Source organism: Anabrus simplex, chromosome 1 (genome assembly GCF_040414725.1).
Source record: "Anabrus simplex isolate iqAnaSimp1 chromosome 1, ASM4041472v1, whole genome shotgun sequence".
NCBI lineage: Eukaryota > Metazoa > Arthropoda > Insecta > Orthoptera > Tettigoniidae > Anabrus > Anabrus simplex.
The window spans coordinates 1,263,137,852-1,263,155,365 of NC_090265.1; positions in this window are offsets into that span (position 1 = coordinate 1,263,137,852).

A 17,514-nucleotide genomic window follows, 5' to 3' on the forward strand; every position below is an offset into this window, starting at 1 on the left:
GGTACTCAGCTTCGTGTCGGTAGATTTCCCGGCACACAAAAGACTCCCGCGAGACAAAATTCCGGCACATCGGCGTCTTCGAATGCCGTGGGACGTAAACAATTCCTCTTCTTTTTCTTATTCTTCTTGTCCTTGTCTTTAGTGTTTTCATGATCTTGTCGCTTTCTGTTGCTAACTTTTCCCAAATTGATCTATCATTATGAATATCCTATTTTGTATTCCTTATCTCTCTATATACAATCTAATCATAATCTGTATACATCAATGTTAAATATTCTATTGTTAATCATTTTCTCTGATTTTTCTAACTTTAGTATCTTAATAACATACTATTGAATGACTGTTGTAGCTGGAATTCATCTCTGTCACAGGTATGAGTCAGAAAGAAAGAAAGAAAGAAAGAAAGAAAGAAAGAAAGAAAGAAAGAAAGAAAGAAAGAAAGAAGTACCACTGAGTAAACCGCTTTTGTAATAGAAAAATACAAATTTCCTTCTCGTAAACTGTTGTTGAAACCGAGAAACATCTGTATACGTATTTTAAGGGGAATTACAACTTCAGTAATATCCGAAAAGGACTAAACTAATTTTTCAGTCACTTTGAATCTTGCGTGATATCCTTCGGTATCGCACACGCTGGATCTTCAGTAGATTTAGCAATTTTCTGTTTACATTTGGCTCGAGTATCCTCTATCTTAGGCGTTGTTAGTTTCATTACTGCAAGTTTTAGCATACGAACACTGGGAATATAACTTGATCAAACCCCTTAATTACGATTTTATTATAATATTCTGTTATGATTAATAAGTCTGAATTTTAAATCCTTACATGATCCGAGTTCAGACGGACGTAAGTTACGTAGTTTTCTATCTTTATGAAGACGAAGTATTTAGGCCTAAATACGGATGAATCAAATATTTAAAATAACTGTTTGATAAACAGTAGCAGAAAATGGCACTGATATGAATTCGAAAACGTAATAATATTACAGTATTAGTGGTAATGATAGTGGAGGCATTAATAAGAATGTTAGGTATATTGAATATTTGCGTTCTAACTGGAGCAGCCTTTTAACAATTAAACTCATAGTGTTAGTAACGATTTAAATTGTTTTAAAATTCTACCTTATACTTCAAAACTTTCAGCAGTATTTTAACTTCTATAGTAATAATGTTTACTCCGATTCTACGTACAACCGCGGCAGCTGGCATGAACAAATTGATAATGATCACAAAATGCTTTTAGGTGGAATCCTACGACTCTGACATCACATATCTGCATTTTTCCATTGAACTTCTCAAAAACAACTACAAAATAGATAAATAACCTTTCAAAACTAAACTACATTAGAAAATGTTATACGTAGCGCGGCTAGCATGAGGGGTAAAGATGAGAGATGAGAGTGGGAAGGCCCGAAGAGATTATGAAACGCAGCGAACTACTAAATTTCAAGATTTTCTGGGGAGCTCTGAAGTCGAAGGAAATTTATGTTTTTAAAAATTGTTCTGCAAAAGATTCCGTTTCTTATAGGTGTTAAATCTCGAAATACTTGGTATTTCTCATTTGTTAGAGTGGTAATAAATTTGCAGCGTCAGCGAAGTAAATGTTCTGCGACATGGTTACTTTATCAACTTAGTGGAGACCTTTTTATTTCATCCGTTCTTATCTTAATCCATTTCATTTCTCACGCCGGAGGTTTTAGCGGTGAATGGAAGTAGGATGAAGTGTCCGTGATATAATGCCAGTACACTTAATATTATTTGAGATCAAGAAAACTGCTCTCTTAGCTTATCGATTCTAATGTCACTGTAACCTTAAAATTGATGTATTTTAATGGTGTATTATTGTAAAATCTCGTCCTGAATCTATGAGATGAATGCCAAATTACTTTAGGAGTGTCTAGTTGAAATCTTTGCTCTTTCTGCGGTTGTCAACAAATTATTACCACGCCACTGGTCTGCTACCAGTAAATTCAACGTTTAGGATGATATTGATGATTCTCGTTCAATAATGGTTAATTTTTAATTTCGTGTGGCTATTTATAGCCGAGTGCAGCCCTTGTAAGGCAGACCCTACGATGAGGGTGGGCGGCATCTGCCATGTGTAGGTAACCGCGTGTTATTGTGGTGGAGGATAGTGTTATGTGTGGTGTGTGAGTTGTAGGGATGTTGGGGACAGCACAAACACCCAGCCCCCGGGCCATTAGAATTAACCAATGAAGGTTAAAATCCTCGACTCGGCCGGGAATCGAACCCGGGACCCTCTGAACCGAAGGCCAATACGCTGACCATTCAGCCAACGAGCGGACAATAATGGTGATAATTATGATTTTAATAGACATACTGTATAACGAAATAATCGCCCTCACTAAACTTCAATAACAGAAGGTGGAGGAAGGTTTTTTTTTTTTTTTTTTTTACAATTGGCTTTACGTCGCACTGAGGAAGATAGGTCTTATGGGGACGATGGGATAGGAAAGGTCTAGGAGTGGGAAGGAAGCGGACGTGGCCTTAAGGTACAGCCCCAGCATTTGCCTGGTGTGAAAATGGCAAACCACGGAAATACCATCTTCAGGGCTGCCGACAGTGGGGTTCGAACCCACTATCTTCCGGATGCAAGCTCACAGCTGCGCGGCCCTAACCGCACGGCCAACTCGCCCGGTAGGTGGAGGAAATGGTTTGACCCTTCGAAGAACGAAGGAATCGGCGAAAGAAATTGAAGATCCATGAAGGACTTCCTAGGTCTTGCGAAATTAATCACTGCACATCTATAGGCTATCAGAAGGGAAAAGTAGTTGCCTAGAGGAAGTTGAGAGCCGCTGGAAGAATAATTTTGATTGTCCCTCATATTATGCATTCGAATGGAGTCAGGTGACGCAGGTATTATCAAATCAGGAAATGAAGTCTTAAAGGAAGCAGAATATTATTATTTGGTTAGTACAGTAATTAATGATGGCAGACATATGGACAAAAATATGTAGAGAAAATAAATTTACTCACTCCAAATTAGGTTTATGCCTATGTGGAATGTGACACTATGTGGAAGTGAAATATGTACAATGATATTGTCACATAGGTAAAGAGAATAGAATCTTTTGAAATCTGGTGTCACAGAAGAATGGACAGATCGGACACAAAAAAATGAAATGGCGTATGGCTTTTAGTGCCGGGAGTGTCCGAGGACATGTTCGGCTCGCCAGGTGCAGGTCTTTTCAGTTGACTCCCGTAGGTGACCTGCGCGTCGTGATGAGGATGAAATGATGATGAAGACGACGCACACACCCAGTCCCCGCGCCAGCGAAATTAACCAATGATGGTTAAAATTCCCGACCCTGCCGGAAATCGAACCCGGGCCCCTGAGACCAAAGGCCAGCACGCTAACCATTTAGCCATGGAGTCGGACATCGGATCACAAACAGTGGGATACTGAATCAAGTTTGTGGGAAGAGAACTTCTTCTTCTTCTTCTTCTTCTTCTTCTTCTTCTTAATCTGTTTACCCTCCAGGGTTGGTTTTTCCCTCGGACTCAGCGAGGGATCCCACCTCTACCGACTCAGGGGCAGTGTCCTGGAGCGTGAGACTTTGGGCCGGTGGATAAAACTGGGGAGAATGACCAGTACCTCACCAGGCAGCCTCTCTGCTATGCTGAACAGGGGCCTTGTCGAGGGATGGGAAGATTGGAAGGGATAGACAAGGAAGAGGGAAGGAAACGGCCGTGGCCTTAAGTTAGGTACCATCCCGGCATTTGCCTGGAAGAGAAGTGGGAAACCATGGAAAGCCACTTCGAGAATGACTGAGGAGGGAATCCACCCCCTCTACTCCAGCCATCGTACCACTTTTCAAATTTCGTGGCAGAGCCAGGAATCGAACCCGCCATAACACCTCTCTGTGTCGGCGTGACGTAAAGCCACTAGCAAAAAAAAAAAAAAATGAACAACAAAGAATAATTATAACTAAGGGAACACGGGTTTCGGTGAGGGCATCTGATGGAGGGAAGGACCATGAAAGATGGAGAACATAGGTGAGTCTCCGGGCCTGGCAAGCAAAATAGCTTCGGTAGCGGAAGAAATTAAGTGTTGACCAAGGATTTTGGGCTAGTATTGCGAATGTTCAGGGTATGGTACATGGTGATTCCACACGACAAAGGGCAAAGAAATCAATCAATCAATCAATCAATCAATCAATCAATCAATCAATCAATCAATCAATCAATCAATCAATCAATCAATCAATCAATCAATCAATCAATCAATCAATCAATCAATCAATCAATCAATCAATCAATCAATCAATCAATCAATCAATCAATCAATCAATCAATCAATCCTAATCTGCATTTAGGGCAGTCGCCCAGGTAGCAGATTCCCTATCTGTTGTTCCCTTACCCTATTCTTAAATGAATGCAAAGAAATTGGAAATTTACTAAACATCTCCCTTGGTAAGTTATTCCAATCCCTAACTGCCCTTCCTATAAACGCATATTTGCCCCAAATTGTCCTCTTGAATTCCAGCTTTATTTTCATATTGTGATCTTTCCTACTTTTAAAGTCACCACTCAAATTTATTCGTCTACTGATGACATTCCACTCCATCTCTCTTCTGACAGCTCGGAACATACCATTTAGTCGAGCACCTCGTCTCCTTTCTCCCAAGTCATCCCTGCCCAAAACTATGCAACATTTTTGCAACGCTACTCAAAATCACCCAGGATAAATCGAGCTGCTTTTCTTCACATATTTTCCAGTTCTTGAATCAAGTGATCCTGGTGAGGATCCTATGCACTGCAACCATACTCTAGTTGGAGTCTTGCCAGAGACTTATATATCCTCTCCTTTACATACTTACTACAACCCCTAAATACCCTCGTAACCAAGTTCAGAGATCTGTACCCTTATTTACACTCATACTTATGTGATTACCGCAATGAAGATCTTTCCCTATATTAACACCTAGGTACTTCCAATGATCCCCAAAAGAAACTTTCACCCCATAAATGCAGTAACTAAAACTGAGAGAACTTTCCCTATTTGTGAAACTCACAAACTGATTTTTAATCCCGTTTGTCTGTCCATTTCACAACATTATCGAGGTCATTATGCATTTGTTCACAATCTTTTAACTTATTTATTGCTTTGTACAGAATAACATCATCTGCAAAAAGCCTTATCTCTGATTCCACTTCTTTACTCATATCATATATATTTATGAGAAAAAATAAAGGTCCAATAATAGTACCCTGAGGAATTCCCCTCTTAATTATTACAGGGTCAGATAAAGCTTCGCCTGCTCTAATTCTCTGACTTCTATTTTCTAGAAATATAGCCACCCATTGAGTCTAGTCAAATTGCACTCGTCTTTGCCAGTAGTCTCCCATGATCCACCCTATCTAATGCTTTAGACAAGTCACTCGCGATACAGTCCATTTGATCTCGTGAATCCGGGAAATCTGCTATGTCTTTTTGGAATACTTCGAGTTGAGCTTCAGTGGAATAACCTTTCCTAAACTCAAACTTCCTTCTATCGAACCAGTTATTAATTTTGCAAATATGTCTAATATAATCAGAAAGAATGCTTTCCCAAAGCTTACATGCAATGCATGTCAAACTTACTGGCCTGTAATTTTCAGCTTTATGTCTATCAGCCTTTCCTTTATATACAGGAGCTACTATAGCAACTCTCCATTCATTTGGTATAGCTTCTTCATGCAAACAATAATCAAATAAGTACTTCGGATATGGAACTATATCCCAACCCGTTGTCAAAGTCAAAGTCAAAGATACCCGTCTCCCCTAATCTCGAAAACCATAGATTAAGGAGAGGGTATTGTTTATTGTAAGCGTTTCATGATTTGTGATACATGCAGTATACAAAATTAGAAGAAGTAACCTGAAATAACTATTGAAATTGTGTTAATAAGTGATACATTCAATGAATATTAATGTAAACACAGATGATTAGAAATTGAACAGAGAAAGAATAACCTGAACTGAATGTTGGAGTTGCGTAGATAGATGGCAATTTGAAAGGAAAACCGAAACATCTATGAGTATTAATATCTTTTCAGATTATAAACAAAACCTCAAAGAATCTCAATATTGCCTTTTCGGACTATTGAGAAAAAGGAAAAAGGAAAATTAGTATTCGGCAATACGGCAGAGTAATAGAACTTCTACGACAAAGTAGTTCCATACTATATCTTAAGTCTACGTACCTAATAGCTCTAGAGTTCAGCGGAGTTATATTGTCTAGGTTACCTTAGGCACAATTCAGTTCCTGGCTGACATGTATCACATCCTTTCCTTCCCTTAGTTTCCTACTCCACATTTCCCTAATAATGTTAAATAATTTTGCGATTCTCCCCGGGTGAATCCATTCTCTGTTCAATAAGTTTACAATTGTACACAGCTGATTTTCGTTCTCAATTTTCCTTACATACTCCTCATCTATAAATTTCTCTCGTATTTGCTTTGTCATTGAACAATCTTTTATAAGGTGTGCCCATCCCATTTATTCAGAACGTAGTAAACATTTATTTTCATCTCTGTTTTGTCTGTATGCTTTATTTTTATGTATCCCCATTAACCACCATATTATACCCCCCATTCCCTTTTTTGTTATAATCTCTACATTTATCCTCATTCTCCCACTTACATTACAAAATTCTTCTAATGACCTCTTACTTCTACATTGTGCAGCAATATATTGCTTTTCATTATCCTCAACTCTTAGGACTATTTTTTTTTTTACATATTCTCATCTTCTCTATACAGTCTATTTTCCAGCAATAGCCCATTCCTATTGTTTCCAAAATGTTCCGTACCCCATCCACCCAGTATCCTTGGTTCTGATGTTTCATTTGGTGTTGATATGCTATCTGTAATACTTCGCCACCTTCTCGCAGCTTCAGTCTCAGCCAATACTTTATTATCTTTTTAATAATATCCTCTTGCAGACTTATATCTTTGCACATCATTCTCAATCCACAGTTAGCTTTACAACTGGGTAGACCCATAATTATTGTACCAAATCTACTCGTGATTGTATCAAGTGAATCAACCCTCCCTTCAACTCCCCAAATTTCCACTCCGTACAACACTCTAGATTTAACTAATGCATTAAAAACATTTTTATACACTCTGTAATCTGTGTTAGGCATCTTTTTCTCCAGTATGTTAATGGCTGACAGTGCACTCATACCTTTTAATTTAACTCTTTTTATTTGCTCTGCCCATTTTTCATTTTCACTTAATATCAAACCCAAATATTCCATTTTCTTGACAACTTGTAATCTCGTCACGCCCATCCACCGTTTTTCATTCTTTGACAATTTATATCCTTTTTTACACACCATTACCTTGGTTTTCTGTGCATTAATTTTTAAATTCCACTCTTTACAGCAATTTACCACTACATTGATACTACCCTGCATGTTATTGGGTGTCAAAGTGAGCAGAAGGATGTCGTCAGCAAAATTGAGACCCGGAACATCCTGGTTCTCAAGACTTGGGTAAACCCCTGCCTCAAAACCTTTCAATCGAAAGATATCATTTATAAACAGTAAGAACAGTAAGGTGACAACTTACAGCCCTGTTTCAGCCCTACTTTGAGAATATTTCCCCCAAATACTACTCCCTCCCTAGTTTTAATTGTGCACTTCACTTCTGAATATACGTTTTCAACCGCTCTTATCATCTTCTGTGACACCCCTGTCCTTCTCATCTTGGCTACGACCGCTCCTCTGCTCAAAGAATCAAATGCTTTCTCCAAGTCAATATGTAGTGTACAATTTTCCACCTTTCTTTTTTACATACTTATCCATTATTGTTTTTACTACAAAAATATTATCAGTTGTCCTCATTTCTCTAAAGCCTGACTGAAGTGTCTCCAGGATCGATTCCTTTTTTTTTTTTTTGCTAGGGGCTTTACGTCGCGCCGACACAGATAGGTCTTATGGCGACGATGGGATAGGAAAGGCCTAGGAGTTGGAAGGAAGCGGCCGTGGCCTTAATTAAGGTACAGCCCCAGCATTTGCCTGGTGTGAAAATGGGAAACCACGGAAAACCATTTTCAGGGCTGCCGATAGTGGGATTCGAACCTACTATCTCCCGGATGCAAGCTCACAGCCGCGCGCCTCTACGCGCACGGCCAACTCGCCCGGTGGATCGATTCCTCCTCTGCCCACTTCATTATCATTTTTGCTAACACACTTGTGTATATTTTACTTAATGTATCCAGCAATGTTATGCTCCTGTAATTATTTGGGTTAGATTTATTTCCTTTCTTCTTGTAGATTGGGCAGATCACTCCCTCATGCCAAGATTTGGGAAACTCCCCCTTCAAATATTCTGTTAAATAATTTCACCATACTTTCTAGGATACCGGTATCCTTATTCTGCGCCACCTGCTTCCAAAATTCGTTAGTGATGCCCGAAATCGCTCCTGATTTGCCTTTCAAGCTTTCCCTAAGACCTCTCTTACTTCTTCTATCGATATTTCCTTATCTAATGCAGGCACAGTACATCCCAGCCCTACCGATATTCCGTTTTCATCTATTCTCGGTCTCCACCTATCTTCAAGCTGCCTCTGTGGATCCGTGGTAGAGTGTCGGCCTTCGGATCCCAAGATAGCGGGTTCAAACCCGGCAGAGGTAGTCGGATTTTTGAAGGGCGGAAAAAAAGTCCAATCGACACTCCATGTCGTACGATGTCGGCATGTAAAAGATCTCTGGTGATACATTTGGTATTTACCCGACAAAATTAATTAAAATCTCAGCCATAGACGCCCAAGAGAGATCCGGTTTACTCTAGGTCCGCTAGATGGCAGGCAGACTAAACCGGAACGTCGAAATTGACGAGCAGACAGCCAGATGGCGTCAAATCGAAATGTCTGCAAACGGTAGCTGAGGCCATACGATTATTATTATTATTATTACCTATCTTCAAGCTCTAATAGTTTTTATAGTGCTCTACCCAGACAGCCTGACTTATTTTAGCCTGCTGAGGAAGCTTCAGCATTCCACAAATCCTCCTAATTGTACTCCATACTTTTCTACTATCATTCTGTTCTACATTGCTATTCAACTCAAGAACTCTCTTCTCCTGCCATTCGGACTTAGTTGTATACAGTATTTCTCTATATTCTCTCCTCAAGTTACAAAATTCAATCCTATGTTTTTCTCCCCCTTACTTTCTATACGCCTTCAATGCTTTCAGTACTTCATACTTTTTATGCCTGCATTCGTCATTATACCAACCCTTTCCTATTATGTTCTTCCGCTCCTTTATCCTCATCTTCTCCCCTGCCATCTTTACAGTGTTTTCTATTATTTTAACTGCTGCACTCGTTGGATTCTCGATCATTGAGTCTATTCCAGCTTTCACTATCTGGCCTATTTCTCCCTCATAATTTATAAATTCCTTCTTTAGCTTCTCTCTCCACATGTATTTAGTAACTAACGTTTCTTTGAATTATATCGTATTGCTTGTTAATGCCCCTCCCTCTCTACCATTTACTCTTACAATAATTGGTAGATGATGTGACTCACCCCATTCCTTAACCTTCATGCTTTTAATCACAGGCAACGCATTCCTAGAGCACAGCGCTAAGTCTATGATACTACCCCCTGTCTCCGTTATGTATGTCAGGTTCCAAAATTCGTCACCATGACACCATCCATTCAAAATGTATAGTTCTACCGTACCACACAGCTCTAGCAACTTTTCTCCATTTTTATTACAGCCCTTATCCTGGCTCACTCTCTTTTGTAAACTTCTTCTGCCTCTTTGGCGTACCGGCTTCTGATCCGCAATCCTCGCATTGAAGTGCCCCATTATTAGAATACCTGCACCCTCGAAAATGTTTTGAATTCCATCAATTTCTAGTGCCAGCTCATCAAAGAAATCCTTTTTCGCAAATGGAGAGGCTTCAAGAGGGTTGTAGACAAAACCAATACATAAATCTGGCTCACTCTCACCGTACACCTTTATTTTAACCCACATCATCTCCTCCATTTCTGATTCAATTTGGTCTATTCTAGCTTGCAAATCCTCCCTAACCATAACCATTATCCCACCCGGATATCTGCCCTTGCCGGTTCGTCTTTCTTTTGCCTTATAGTAAACCGTGAACTCTTCTATTTCTACATTACTTTTCGGTGGAATCCAGGTTTCCACACATGCGAGGATATGCAAGCTTCGTAACAACTCTTTAAAAGATTCATTCTGTAACTTACTTCTAAGACCTTCAATATTGATGCACCCTACTGTAATCTCTAGTTATTTCTTCCTCCCCTGCCCCTCACTCTGGGTGTTCTTCTTAGACCTCGTAATCCTAGTAACACCCAGTTCGTCAGAGTTCTCATCTAGTGTATTAACACATTCCCTATCGAGGTCACCCTCGTTTAAATTACCTTTTCTGTGCCAGAAGTCCTTCAGACTCACAGGTCTGCGTTTCGGTGTTGCGTCTCTCACAGAGTCAGCACTCAGCTGCTGCTGTAGGTCACCAGGACTGCCCTCACTATTGGTTGTCTCTGCGTCAGCTTCTTCCTCTCTCTGTCCTTGTAGCTTCACTTCCCGGTCGTCGCTCGCTGCTCCGCATTCTGCTGATCTCAGCTGCCTCGTACGTTCACCTTTCTCCTCGGCCGATGTACCTTCTGTGTTGTACATATTCTTTAACTGCTCCACCCCCCCCCCCCATGCTCTAGTCCACCTGCGTCACCTACCACTAATTTGTTGCCCCTTATGTAGGCCATTAATCCTGCACGCCTAACTTTTCCTAGGTGGAGCTGTAGCATTTTCTGGTTTCTGAAGGCTTCTTTCTCCAGCTCCTGTTTGATCCATAATTTTTCACCTTTCAATCGGCTTGTATTATACAAAATCTTCTTCACTAGTAGGGTTGATACGAACCTCACTCTCACTGGTCTCTTGCCTTTTGCCTTCCCCATTCTCTGTATCTCTTCTATATCGACCTCCCTGCAGCTGATCTTCAACCTCTCGTTTATTAGCTCCAGCACTTTGGATACCAGATCTTCTTTAGTGTCCTCGGGTAACCCATATAAAAAAATATTTTTCTTTCGGGTTTCCTGCTGATGCTTTTTCACCTGCCACCTCAATTCTTTTATCTCTTCCTCCATTCTTCTCAACTTATCCCTCAAACTTGATATTTCTTTATTATTTTGGAGCACCATTTCTGTCACCATGCCTATCTCCTCTTTCACTATTTCTCGTAGTTCACTGGCTTGCTCTCGTAGTAACTCTCTCATTTGTCCAGCTTGACCCTTAACGATTTCCCTTATCTTCTCCATCTCTTCCCATCCAACCGCATTAGCAGGATCAGGTCCGGGGTTCATTTCGACACCTCCAATGACCAACAACACTGCCATCACTGATGCAGCCATCAAAATTGAAATCAGACTCACCTGCAGTCCGGCTCTGCAAGCCATGTTGCGCCTCGTGGGCCTGCCTCTACCGTGCCAACGACCTATCGTCGCCCGGTACAATTCTATTGAAATCCCCATGTCAGCACTCACTCACTTCGCTTGCACGATTACAACTGACCAACCCATTGTCTTTAGTATATCCCCCGAACCTTATCAATTCCGGCTGCTTTTCTAGTTTTGAACGTTTGTATCTTACTGTAAATGTCATTGTTATCATAATTAAATTTTAATTCTAATTCTTCTTTAGCATTAGTCACCTCTTCTATCTGGTCATTATCCTTGTAACCAACAATACATAATGCTGACTGAATACTTCTGCGTTTTGAAGATCCTCGCATACACAGTCGCCTTGTTCATTGATGATTCCTGGAATGTCCTTCTTGGAACCTGTTTCTTCCTTAAAGCACCTACACATACCCTTTCATTTTTAACTAAAATGTGTATGACTGCCAGTTATGCTTGCCATCATGTATCCTTAGCTGACTTCTTTGCTAGATTCAGTTTCCTAGTAAGTTCCTTCAATTTATCCTTACTTCCACAGCCATTTCTAACTCTATTTATTTCCAACCTGCACCTCGTTCTTAGTCTCTTTACTTCTCCGTTATAATATAGTGGGTGTTTACCATTCATTACTACCTTAAAGGTACAAATCTGTTTTCACATTCCTCACCAATTGCTTTAAATCCATCCCAGAGTCTGTTTACACTTTAATTTACTGTTTTCCACCAATCATAATTACTTTTTTAAAATTCCATCCTGCCTGTTTTATCAGCCATATGGTCCTACCTAATAGTCCTAATTGTAATACCTTCCTTTCTCTCACATTTATTTTTAATTACGACACAAACAGCTTCGTGATCACAAATATCATCTATTACTTCGGTTTCTCTATAGAGCTCATCTGGTTTTATCAGCACCACATCCAGAATAATAATAATAATAATAATAATCATCATCATCATCATCATCATCATCATCATCATCATTAATGTCACACTCCAGTCGCCCGGGTGTGGTTATCCAGAATATTCTTCCCTCTAATTGGTTCCATCTCTTTCTGAATCAGCTGCCCTTCCTATATTTTATTTACCATTTGTTTGTCATTCTTCCTGTCGTTCGCATTACCTTCCCAATTGACATTTGGTAAATTTAGATCCCGAGCTACAATCACGTTCCTTTCCATATAGTTTCCCACATTACTGATTATCTTATCAAATAATTTTGAATCAGCGTCAGCGCTACCCTTTCCCGGTCTGTACACTCCAAAGACATAAAGTTGCCTATTATCTTTAGAGATGAGCCTTACACGTAGAATTTAATGTTTGTCATCTTTAACTTTTTCGTAGCTTACAAATTATTCTTTCACCAGAATGAATACCATTTCTATCCTATCTCTACGATACACACTCCAGTTCCGTGAGAATATTTCTGCGTCCATTACATAATTTCTCAGCCATGATTTAACTCCTATTACAATATCTGGTAAATATATATCTATTACATTAATTCTATTCCTTTCTTTACAATACTTCTACAGTTCAGCACTAACATTTTTATGTCATCCCTAGTTGACTTCCGGATCCCTGTACCCTTATCACCGCCCCCTAGACCACCCCGTTTCTCTGAATGTACCTCCCAATAACCCTTCTAAACAAACGAACACCACTGTACGGACCTGCTTACAAGCTCAAAACGCTAGAATAGTCGTCTCCCATTATAATCAGCAAACGCACTTAGGCCATCTCTCTCTCTCTCTCTCACCCCTTAAAAGCCACCCCACACGTGAGACAATGGAATAGCCTACTGTCATTATGACTATCAATGTGTCTCCTAAGAAAAACGACCGCTTAAATGCACTCCCACAAATAGAACAACCAAGGACCTACCCCCGCTATGTGACTCAAGAGAGGATTTAACCAAAAGAGCTCCAAAGGAGTTTTATAAGAGGTCCCACAAACTGAACGGAAGTCGATCCCCACTATGACTGCTAGTGAGTACCTGACAACCTAACTATCTGACTGTGTACATTGTTACTCTATGGAATTTAATTACCTATGTAACCTAATCATTGTGTACTATTGTGTGTATGGCCATTGGCTGCAATAAATTATTATTTACAAATTTCCTAACTTATATGTAGCACCGCGGTTTAAGTGAATGCCATCTGAGCGCAGATCCCTATCTCCTACCCACCCACTAGGATCTAAAAATCTCACTCTCAGTTTCCCACATACTCCATAGTCCCATTTAAATCCCCAATCACCTTCCAGTCAGTATCCCTCCTACACAGTATTTCACTGATAACTATCTCCGCTTCCTTCAACTTCACCCGTGCTGCATTTACCAGATCCCACACATCCCCAACTATGTTGTTACTTATACCTGCTTGCCTTACGTTGTTGGTACCAACGTGAAACACTAGCACCTTCTCCTTTCCTTCCCCCCTTCTCTTCTACTTTCCTCAACATCTGCCTTAGCCTAATTCCTGGATAACACTCTACCCTGATTCCCTTTCCTCTACACACTTTTTTCACATCTCTAACAACGGAAACCCCCATGACCAAATCTTCAACCCTACCCACCTCATTTGATCCCCCCCCATCCAAGTGAGCCCTATATTTCCTCACTGTTGCAGAAACTACTTCATCTTCTGTTTTCTCTCGCTCATGACCCTGTTCCTATCGTCTGTTCTACATTTCCCTCTCCTACCTTTTCTTTTCCTTCTACTTCCACACTCTCAGCAACAGTCCCCTGTTCCTCATTTTCCCTCAGTTGTACCTGCAGTGACTCGTTCCGATTTCTCACGGACACTTATCCTGAATTCTGTTCCTGAATAGAGCCCTTAGCGTGCAATCTCCTTCCCCTTAAAACATTAGACCATCTGTCTTCTACAATTTCCCCCTTTCCTTTCCATCCTTTTAAACGTACTGTATACTGTGCATTGTTTTATGGAGGCCTATATTCCTTCCTGTCCTCTGAAAGATTCCTAATTACCTCTCTCAAACTCTCCAACTGCTTAATGCCTGGCCACACCCACAGTTCCTACACTTTCACTCCTTAGTCATCTTTACAGAATAATGAAAATGAAACGAAAATAAAACAACTTATTCTGTGCAAAATAAAAATGAAAAGAAAGAAATATTGTCTAGGATAGTACATGAAGATCACACGACAATAAGGTAATCAATATAGGCTACTACTAGACTAGAATACTACTTAGTTATACTAAATTTTTATTCTACAACACCCTAACGAGATTAAAACTGCTGTTAATTACTGAAAGCCGAAATGAATACACAAGAATTACACAGTTCTAAACTGCAGTAAGTCACCCTAATTACTACAACAGAATTCTAGTATGAGAGTTACTACAGATACTATACTACACAAATATTTCACATTAATAGAATAAACACATTAATTTATAATAAGATACTACAATACACTACAATCATTTTAAACTAAGTTCAGACGTATCCTAATTACAACAGGTTATTATTAAGCACAAACAGAAATAGAAATTACAATTAAAGTTTAAAATTCGCAAGAACTATTCAAAGATTACCAACAAAGCTAAATACGTAGACAGATTTATTATTAGTAATATTTTATCCTACTATGCTCTAGTAGAAATGAAAACTGCGGTTTGGTTAATTGCTGAAGGAGCAAAAGGGCTACCGTACACAAAGGTACACACGAATATATCAGGTAAGATACTGTCTAATATGACGTATTTACTCTAATGTTCTTAACTGAAATGCGATTATGTTATTTTTACAGCTGGTAGATAACTATTATTTTTCCTACTACGCGGGATGGAGAATAAAAGTGTCCTGAAATGGTGAAAATATTCTCTAAAAATCTTGTTTCGAATCTACGTCGGGGACTTGAATTGCAATTATTGGGATATAGGAATTTGATTATTAACTTTTACTCGATGAATAATCGAAGGTGCAAAGTATGAAGTATGCTGGGGACTTGGAACTACAAATTATCGGAATACAGTAATCAGCTGATTCTTGTATTATTGTTTAATCAGCTACTCTCTACTCTTAATTCTCGTCGTAATGCAGCAAACGGTTCGAACACCACTGTCGTCAGCCCTGAAGATGGTTTTCCGTGGTTTCCCATTTTCACACCAGGCAAATGCTGGGGCTGTACCTTAATTAAGGCCACGGCTGCTTCCTTCCCACTCCTAGCCCTTCCCTGGCCCATCGTCGCCATAAGACCTATCTGTGTCGGTGCGACGCAAAAAAAAAAAAAAAAAAAAAAAAAGAGAGAGAGAGAGAGAGAGAGAAATGCAGCAAACAATTGTCAACAATCCAAAGACTGTTCAGTAATTCAACAGTGAAATACCGTGAGATCTCTTTAACTTCTTTTCTCAAATCGAAGTTTACAGGCGTATCGTGTTATTTAATTGAATAAGTTATTACCTTCATGATAGTTTGAACGGATATCTATACGAAATATCGTGTGTATTGTCTTCTTCAATGTAAAAGCTGCAGAAGTTATTATAATCTGTCTTTCTAAGTATTATACTAACGAACCGACAGATATTTAAATATTAAAGAAAAGTTAATATCATTACCTAAATTATTTCCTAAACCTAAATTCGAAACACAGTATATCTAGCTAGCCTACTTAACCCAGAAAACGTAATCTACTGCACACCAACTGAACTACTTGATATAAAATTCAAATAAATATCACTACTCCCAATTTCTACCAACAAGCACTAAACACCAATATATAATTAGCACTAAATGGATCGCACAAACACAAAATTTAATTATTTCAATGGAAGGGATGCTGACAAGGCATCACGAATACACAATTTGTCGTTTGTATACTTGAGAGTCACCAAGCGATTTTCAAAAATCATATTGACTACATCGTGATAAATAATTGTATCCGAAATTGTGTAAAACGTGTAAAAACATGTTGTTCCTGGGACACGATTGCAACTAAAAATACAGCACACAAAACATCAGACCAGGAGGACAGGTATAAAGATCAGGTAGTTCGGCCTCAGTCACCCTCAACAACAGAGTTGCAAATGCCGAGCAAGTGGCTGCGCGGTTTGGGTCACATAGCTGTCAGGTTGCATTCGGGGGATGGTGAGTTCGAACCCCACTGTCGGCAGCCCTGAAGATGGTTTTCCGTGGTTTCCCACTTTCACACCAGATACATGCTAGGACTGTACCTTAATGAAGGCCACGGTCGCTTCCTTCCCACTCCTAGCCCTTTCCTGTCCCATCATCGCCATAAGACTTACTTGTGTCGGTGCGACATAAAGCAAATTGAAAAATAAAAAGAAAGCAAATATGAGCATCAGATTTTATGTAAAAGCAGATAAAACATGGCATAAGCTTAAGAAGGCGATTCAAGAAACTGCAGTTGATCAGTTAGACATTTTAACTTCAGAGTTTCTTGAATTATTGGAACAACGAAGGGTAAATAAGAACAACAAGATAACTTATACGAAGATCCAAAGGAATTTAGGAGAGTAGGATGAGAGAGAAGGGAAGAATGGATTAACAAGAAATAAAAATAAATTTAGGACATTGAAAACAACTCTGGCAACTTCTATGCATGAGAGACCGAGTGAGATAAAGTTCATTATCCAGAATCGAATGGCCGCGAAACTAGTCTACAAATTTGTTGTGGATGAGGAAGAGGTGAGAAAGTATGGAGGAACTATATACAGGTTTCTTCAGAGATAACCACTTAGAAATCTGATGATGGAAGGTCAAGAGATTCCCATGGGAGAAAGCCATAGACCAAGCAAAATATAGCAAATCCATTAGACCACATCACATAAACGTACACTTTGTTAAGTTAATAGAGTAATAATGATGAATTATGTTTGAAAGTGATCAACCATATCTACAACGCTGGGAACATCCCTGCGGAGTGGCTGAAATCCTCATTCAAAAGCCGCCAAATAAACCTAATTCTAAACAACGTAGTGATTTCAGAACCATGTGACTCATTTCTAAATTTCCGACTTCCTAACAGGGAATAGAATACATGTACGGACGAACAGAGCACGCATTTACTGTCTTGGCTGGATGAACATTATG